Raw genomic sequence first — 8122 nt, 5'->3', positions numbered from 1 at the left:
TAAAGAATGTGTGAGTTTTATTAAACTCTAAAAAGAAAATTTTAGGAAAATGAAGAAAAAATATTCAGAGAGAGAGAACATGGAAGAAAAGGTGTGAGGGGCAGGTAATAGAGATAAATTTGGTAGTAACACTTAGAAGTGAATGTGTGGGTATCACAGGGCTGAGAAATCTGAACCAATAAGGAAGATCACTACAACATTTATTTTTCTCTAGGAAAATAACTGAAACAATATTAAATTCTAAGTATAAGTTGTAATCTCTACATATTTTTATTTTTAATTCTCCAGTTTAGAGAATAATTATAAATATTTAATAAAAGCTCAGTTGGTAGAGTGTAATGGAGGCTTATTTAGAGTTGAGTTCCAGAAATTGGTATTATTTGTTGCTTCCTGTGACTTCTTTTTCCCATTCCTTTCATTTTCATGAGTTGTCATGAAAACTACGCATTCCAATGGTGAAAATACACATCAATGGTGTGAAATACAATAATCACAGAGAGGTTGTGATATATGTAATGGGGTGTAATTACTAAGATGCTAGAATAACTTGTTCATTCTTATCTTATGAAGATTAGTGGTAGACATAATGCTAAAAAGAATTCAGGCAATTAGATGGACAAATACAAAATAATGACTTTTTTTTTTTACTTCAGTATTTCATTGTCATTTATAAACTTATTGGGTAAACATATGAACAAGTTAAAGTAGGTCAATTTTAAGAAATATTTATTTATTATTAAAACTTATCATCAAAGTGATCTTGGTTCTGTTTTCTAGATATAAAATGAAGAATAACACTTGTCCATGGAGAGTCATGATTGAGGTTATAGGTGAAGAAAAATTAGAAAAATTTGAATTATTTCCAGTTACAAAAATTAATACCAAATATTAAACTTTATTCCCTTAGTAAATATTAAAACTTTGAAAGAACAGTATTGCCCAATGAAATCAACAAAGGATCATTGGAGAAATTGTTGTATGAACTGATCAATATAATCAATAAGTCATAGACATAATGTAAGATAACATATATAAGCAACAGTAAGACATAAGTTCATAGATAAGTTCATCAGGAGTAAGCCTAAGTAATAGTAATAAAATAATATAACTGTAAGAGATAGGATTTAAGTCACAGGAAAAAAGACATGGAACTGTAAAAGGTGATAAGTCAATATGCCAGAATAGTTATAGATAACTATAGGCTGATAGGTTAATATAGATACAGACAAGATTAAATCAATATAGTTGTGAACAATTATATTAGCTTGATCATGTAGGTATAAGGCTTATAGATATCAGTAGTAAAATGATGAGTAAATGAGATAACTGCAAGCATCAAATAAGTTACTAGTCCTGGGATAGCAGGAATGGAGTCACTGGCTATAAAAACAGAAAGTGTGGCCATAGGGACACCATCTTAGCTGTTCTAGACTCCATCTTAGTTTTTCTGTTACTGCTCCTGTGAAGAGGGAACTGCATGATTCATTTCTGAGAAACCGAAATGAAAGCTTTCTTTTGTTTTTTAATGTTTTTCTGTACTTTGTACCCCACAGAATATACCCAACTCAGGATATGGTCGTGGTCATGGTGAGCTACATCCTGGGTTTGAGTACATTTATGGGTCTACATGACTTTCAAATAGATTATCACCCCAGCTCATCTGAAACTCAGGATATGACACTTGTTCTGACAGAGATGTGGTTAAGCTAACTGCTTTTGTTAGTTTTCTTAACTTGCTAGCTTGCTAACTGGAAAATTCCAGTCCTGCTTAGGTTCCACTAGTTACTGTTTTAACATCTGTGATTGGCTTGTTTACATGACACTAAACAATCCACTGAGTTTTGGTTTTTGTCCTTATATTCCCAAGACACAGGCCAAGAAGCTGCTGTTCTCCCTTAGAGCATCAGTCTCTATGGATGGGTGATAGTGCCTGGCCAGGTAAATAAAGGTCTCTTTTGTTTGAATTCAGTGTTTTCTAAGGCGGCTCCCCCTGGCAAAATACATGCTATGTGTCCTAAGGAGACAAATTGCGATGTATGCAGTTGGGAAGAAATAAAGAATGTCATGCACATTTGCTCTTTTCAATGCTTTATTCACTTAAAATACTTAATACAATTTTACTCAATAGGTTTTTAATCAAGAAAACAAACATCCTTAATGCTAGGCACTGCAATAGACATAATCAATTCACAACAAATAATTTTAGATTAACTAATTTACAGCAAACAATTCTAGATTAATTCTAAGCACTAAGAACACACTTAATCATGACAGGATAATGACAGATATTCCCTCTGCATGCTGAATTCAAAAGTCTTAAGCCTTAGACTTTAGGTCCAGAAGACACACACTCACTCACACCATGGTGATCAGTTTTGGAACCAAGACAGGCTTCTCCTGGTGTGGAGTGGATGATCAGTTGAGGAGTGGGTCACAGGGAGAAGTTGCAACTCTCGCCAAGGTCCAGATGAAGCAGTAGAGTTTGAGAGCAGTGAGGATCATGCAAAGGATCAGGAAAATGATGATAATTGATGGCATGTCAGCCCAAGTTCTCACCAGGCCCTCCAGTTCAAGTCCATCCTTGTTTTTGCTGGCTAAATCCCTGTTCATTAGCTCTATTATTTATACTAAATTTGGGGTCTTTTGACCCCCCTTTCAATCCTTATCAGCTACCAGGACTTTTCCATGACATCATTTACCGTGGGGTCAGAAACATCTGGTCTTGTGGTCTCTACCCTGACTTTCTGGCCTTCCCTCTTATCAGGCCAGGACAGCCTGCCAGAGGCTTCACTCTGTTTATGAGGGTGAGGGGAAATGACTTGTTTGAGGCCATACTGGAGGGCTCTGTGGGTGTGCCTACTGAGACTGCAGGTTTCAAACTGGAGTTTTTAAAATAGAGTTGCTTAAGTTCAGGCCTAAGGCCATCCTCATACTATGTCTGGGGTAAACAATATACAAAAGAAGACTATTTTAATTGTTAGGACAAAGGACAATCACATGATGAAGACAGGAGATGGGGAAGCAAAGCTCTGATCAGCAAGCTTTTCTTTATTCAGTATTTAGTGGTGGAGCCAAATGGTGGAACCTGGTGGGGCTCATTTTACAGGCAGAAATGGTGGCAGGCTGAAGCATGTGTCTGGGTTATGTAGGCTTCCTTTATGATGGGACAAGAATGTGAATAGGGAATTCACTGGGGCTTATTTTATTGGGGTCAGGTGATCCATTAGGGCAGGTGGTCAGGGGCCAATTAGTTGTAGTTCCTTTTGTGTTTCTTAGGTCTGGCTGAGGCCTGGGATTTTAAATGTCAAAAGCTTAGGGGAAATGTCCTTGAACTTAATTTCCATAACCTTCAGTAGTTGTACCAGATATTCCAGAAAAACAAATGATGAGAGCATGTCCAAGGGACAAAGCAGATGGAACATTTGGGCATCAAAATAAATGGCATGTATTGAATTATAACCTGAATTATAAAACAAATATTCCTGAATATATATTCATATGAATAAATAATCAAATCAATAAGCAAATTAAGGGAAAGAGAAATTTTCCTTGTAGTTAAATGAATACTCCCCTTCTGAGAGGCAAAACTTAATCTCTCTTCTTCTACAGTGTCTTTGAAGGAATACAGTACTGAGACATAAAAATTGTAAATGTAAGTATATATACTGAGAACAGTACCTTCATCAAGTAATTAATTTTTGCACAACTATCAATGAAGCCATCTAGGTACTGTGCACCCACTACAGTGAAAGGATTAGAAGGGCATTTACCCTCTGCTTTCTTCTCTCCCACATCCTTATTCTCTACTCTCATCATTAGGAAGGACACTCAAATAAAAACTAAGAACCATTCTACAAAATACCTGGCCAATATTCTTCAAATACTCAACGTGAAACTGATGAAAAATGGCAAATTAAAGGAAGGGGATGTTAGGTCAGCAGGCTTCCCTTTGCCCTCTTCTTTCATGGGGGCTGGCTGTGGGCAAAGACTTTCCAAGTGGCTGAGGATACTCACCCAAAATGGCAAATCAGAAGCTGATATGGTAACTGGACCCCAGCCACCATGACTGCCATGGTTTCTGTAGGGGGAAGCAATTGCCCTGTCAAATCAATCTTGCTCAGCTCAAGATTCAGCAGGAGTATTGCTTCTCAGCAAGGTGGGTACCTACGGATTTCACTAAAATGCAATATTAGTAAAATAATCACAGAGATACAGAACTTCAAAACTTTAATCATAAGAAATAATACATTAGAGACACATCATCTTGATTGGTGTTATCACCCTCAGAATCATCAGCCCACAACAGAGGTTAGGGGTAGATAGAAAGAGGTGAGTGGATAAAATGGCTTGGAATAACATGAGGAATAGAGTGGGAGGTTGATTATAACTGACACAGAGAAGGTGGGACAAGTTGATCATTAAAAATTCATTAGGCCTGGCATGGTGGGGCACGCCTGTAATCCCAGTGGTGTGAGGGGCTGAGGCAGGAGGATCATGAGTTCAAAGCCAGCCTCAGCAATGGTGAGGCACTAAGCAACTCAGTGAGATCCTGTCTCTAAATAAAATACAAAATAGGGCTGTGAATGTGCCTCATAAGTTGAATGTCCCTCAGATCAATCCCCAGAACTAATAAACTAATAATAATAATAATAATAATGTGGTCAGGTTGGTGGCAGTGACTTAGGAACAAAGCACCAAGCAGCCTGAGTGCAGGAAAGAAATATCAATCAGGCACCCATGGAAATGCCTGTAAATCAGTGGGATCTCCTGGCTACCACCTGTCAATCAACATGGTCTCCTGGACAATCCTAGAGTTCAGCCAGCTCCCCTGACCAACTCCAGCAGGACAAGGGACTCTAAAATCACCTTTTCCTTTCCCAAACCTTTCCTTTCCTGCTGTGAGCCCCATAAAATTCCAGTAAGGTCAAGCCCTTCCCCCCCCATCCCACCCCCTTTTCTCCTCAGACCCTCTTCCTGTCCACTCTGTCAGTCTGATAGAGTTCCACCCAGGAATAAGTCTCTTGGTCCAAGGTCCTTTTTAAATCTGCCTTTGGTTGCCGCCCACTGCCTGATCTCACAAATAATTGATCAGAATCTCTGGCTGATGAGTAGAGAGTTGCTGTGGCTATCATCTGCAAGTGGCCCCATAGCGGTTTTCAGAGGCAAGAGTTTGGGAGTTCATAAAGGGCATTGCCAGCCTGACCCAGCACTTGTCTAATTTAGGGCCCAATGTATGCCTGGACTAGTACAACTAAAACAGGTGCAGAAGATTGTGCCCAGGTGTAAGGATGGCCTTAGCCTAAGCAAGTCCATTTTAAAATAAAACTGTGGTCCCCACCAGGCAAGCCTACAGAACCCTTCAATATTGTTATCAGGCATAGCCTGATAAATTAAGTCACCTTCCACAACCCTTATAAAACTTGGAGTGAAGTCACTGTCATTTGCCTTTACTCTGATAGGAGTCAAAGATGAGAGATCAGGGTGGAAACCACCAAACCATATGTCTTTTTTGGGGGCTGCCACATAGAAGTTGAGTACCCTTAGCCTTGAGCAATGGAATTGTGGATACTGGCTTCTACTGCACCTGTAAGCAGGTGGATTTCATCTCTGCTGAGCATAGGAATGAAGCTTTGGAAGTGGGTGTCACCCAATGAGACTGGGCTACACCCCCATAAAAACCAATCCCTTGGCTCTTTTGGGTTAAACGTTCTTGAATGTCTTTCTCCCCAATAAATAAAGATTTTTCAACTGTCTCACTCTTTCTCCAATGAACTCTTAAGGTCAAGAGCCTTCCCTGATTTCTACAAGCAAAAGGTATTTCTGTGTGTTATATGCTTCTTTCGCCATTTTCTTAAGTTATTGGTGCAGCCACCGCTTGTGAACCCAGCTCAGGTTGCCAGCCTGGCTAGACCATCTTTTTACTCTAAAGATGTTTTTGTGACAAACTTGTCCATTGTGTTGTGTTACCCTGATTTCTGCAATGTGGCTGATCAACCTTTTCTTATCTTTTATTTGAAACATCAAAATCTCTGAGTCTTTCAGAGTCACTGACTGTCCAGTATTAAATTACAATCTTTAAATTAAATTAAATTAAGTTAAATCCAATTTTTTGAGAAGAAGAATTTCCTCCCATTCAATTCAGATACATGGAGCACCTGGAAAGTACTGTCTTCTGTATTTCACCATCTTATCCCTTCTAGCAGTTATAAATTATTTAATTAATAATACAAAATCACTGAGTACATATTTGCTAAACAAATATAACAATGCTTTTTTTCAAGAAGCAAAATCATTCACATAATTGAAGTTGATGAAATTTTAAGATTCAACCATCTCTGACAGCATAGAGTTGATTATGTAAAATACATAGTTTAGCTGGGTTGTCCACACAGGGTTGGGACAACTCACAGAGTGATGAAATGTTTATCAAGTGACATTTCTGGAAAGTCTATCAATGGATGATCATCATTCCATTTTTATGAGGTCTAGATAGAGCTAATACAATTAAATTGAAATTTATAGTTTAGCCTTTTTTTTTTTTTGCTACTTTACAAAGTCACTATTTCAGTATGAAACTGCCAAATGGAATTATTTTAATGTATTTTCAAGAGCAGTGTGACTATACTGGTGCATATTAGCCAAATATTATTCTTGCCTAATGTGATAATAAATAACATAATGAATATGATAGATTTTGCAAAAGGAACCTATAACCTGAAATGTAGGATATGAATGAGATATAAGAGAAACCTTTATAATCCTCCCATTATTATAACTTCATTTTTTATCTAAATATGTTTATTTTGAGTTGAAAATGCTCTTCACCAGGTTGTTTAATATCCACTTTACTTCCTTATTTCTCAGGGTGTAGATGAATGGATTGGCTGTAGGAGTCATCACTCCATAGAAGAGGGCTATGAACTTGAGCTGGTTCTTTGTAATGGATGAGGGGGACTGAAGGTACATGCTGATGGATGGATTATAAAATAAGAGAACCACAATGAGATGAGAGGAACATGTCCTGATGGCCTTTTTCTTTCCTTCAGAAGATTTAATGTTAAGTACAGCATGTGCAATACTAGCATAGGAGGCAAGAATTAAGGAGGAACAGCTAACATAAAAATACACACCATGAATTTATTAACTTCTTTTTCACCACAGGCAGTCTTTAACAGAACTGGGATCACACACGCCAAGTGATCCAGTTTATTCATGCCACACAGTGGCAACTGCAGTGTAGTTGTGACCTCTTAGATACAAAGGTGGTACCACCCAACCACACAATGGATGCTAATAGAAGGCAAACACGCTGGTTCATGATGAGAGTGCAGTGCAGAGGTCTGCAGATGCCCACATAGCAATCAAAAGACATGAGAGCCAAGAGAAGACATTCTGTACTCCACAAGATGCTGAAGAAATAAAGCTGAACTACACACACCATATAGTCTTAGAACTTCTGGTCTTAGAATGGTCTTAGAACTTCTCAGGTTTAACAGCATCTGAGGCACAATGCTTGTGGTTAAACATATGTCCAAAAAGGAGAGGTTGGTAAGGAAGAAATATGGACTGTTGAGATTGGGATCTAACTTGGACACCAGAATGATGAACAAATCTCCCACGAGGGCCATGGGATATGTTATCATAAGCATAACAAATAGAGGAAACTCTATCCAAGGACGGTCAGCTAAGCCTAGTAGAATGAACTTGTCAGGGTGGCTTTCATTAATTAGCCCCATACTCTTCAACTTATTTCACCTATGGTAGAGATGTACCAAAGAATTTAGAATTATGGGAAGAGAAAAACCACAACGATCCATTTGTTTGTACTCATAGATTATAGTACACAGTAATTTAGTTTTGAAATAAAACAAAGAATCCAGATCAGGTAATCTAATTTTCCTTCATTAATACAAAAAATTAAAAGTATTTGTCAACAAGTAACCCAAGCATTCTAAAACTGAATTTCCTCTCCTGTGTTACAAGGTTGATAATAGCTAACTTCTTTTTCTCTGGTGAGGCCTGAATGATAAATAGAAGTGACTGTATTTTAGAAACTTCAAACTAATGGTTTCAAATTTTACAGAATAAAAATTAATTGAGTATTTTAATATAAAATTTTTTG

At 37.8% G+C, this 8122-nt stretch overlaps 1 pseudogene; it reads right to left on the bottom strand.

Annotated features, from left to right (window-relative positions):
* Positions 1-6798: 6798 nt before the first annotated feature.
* Positions 6799-7736, bottom strand: LOC143402136 (olfactory receptor 2B6-like; annotated as a pseudogene).
* Between the last annotated feature and the right edge of the window lie 386 nt (positions 7737-8122).

Source organism: Callospermophilus lateralis, chromosome 6 (genome assembly GCF_048772815.1).
Source record: "Callospermophilus lateralis isolate mCalLat2 chromosome 6, mCalLat2.hap1, whole genome shotgun sequence".
NCBI lineage: Eukaryota > Metazoa > Chordata > Mammalia > Rodentia > Sciuridae > Callospermophilus > Callospermophilus lateralis.
The sequence above is the reverse complement of the archived record's forward strand: the minus strand, read 5'-3'. Positions and strand labels throughout refer to the sequence as shown.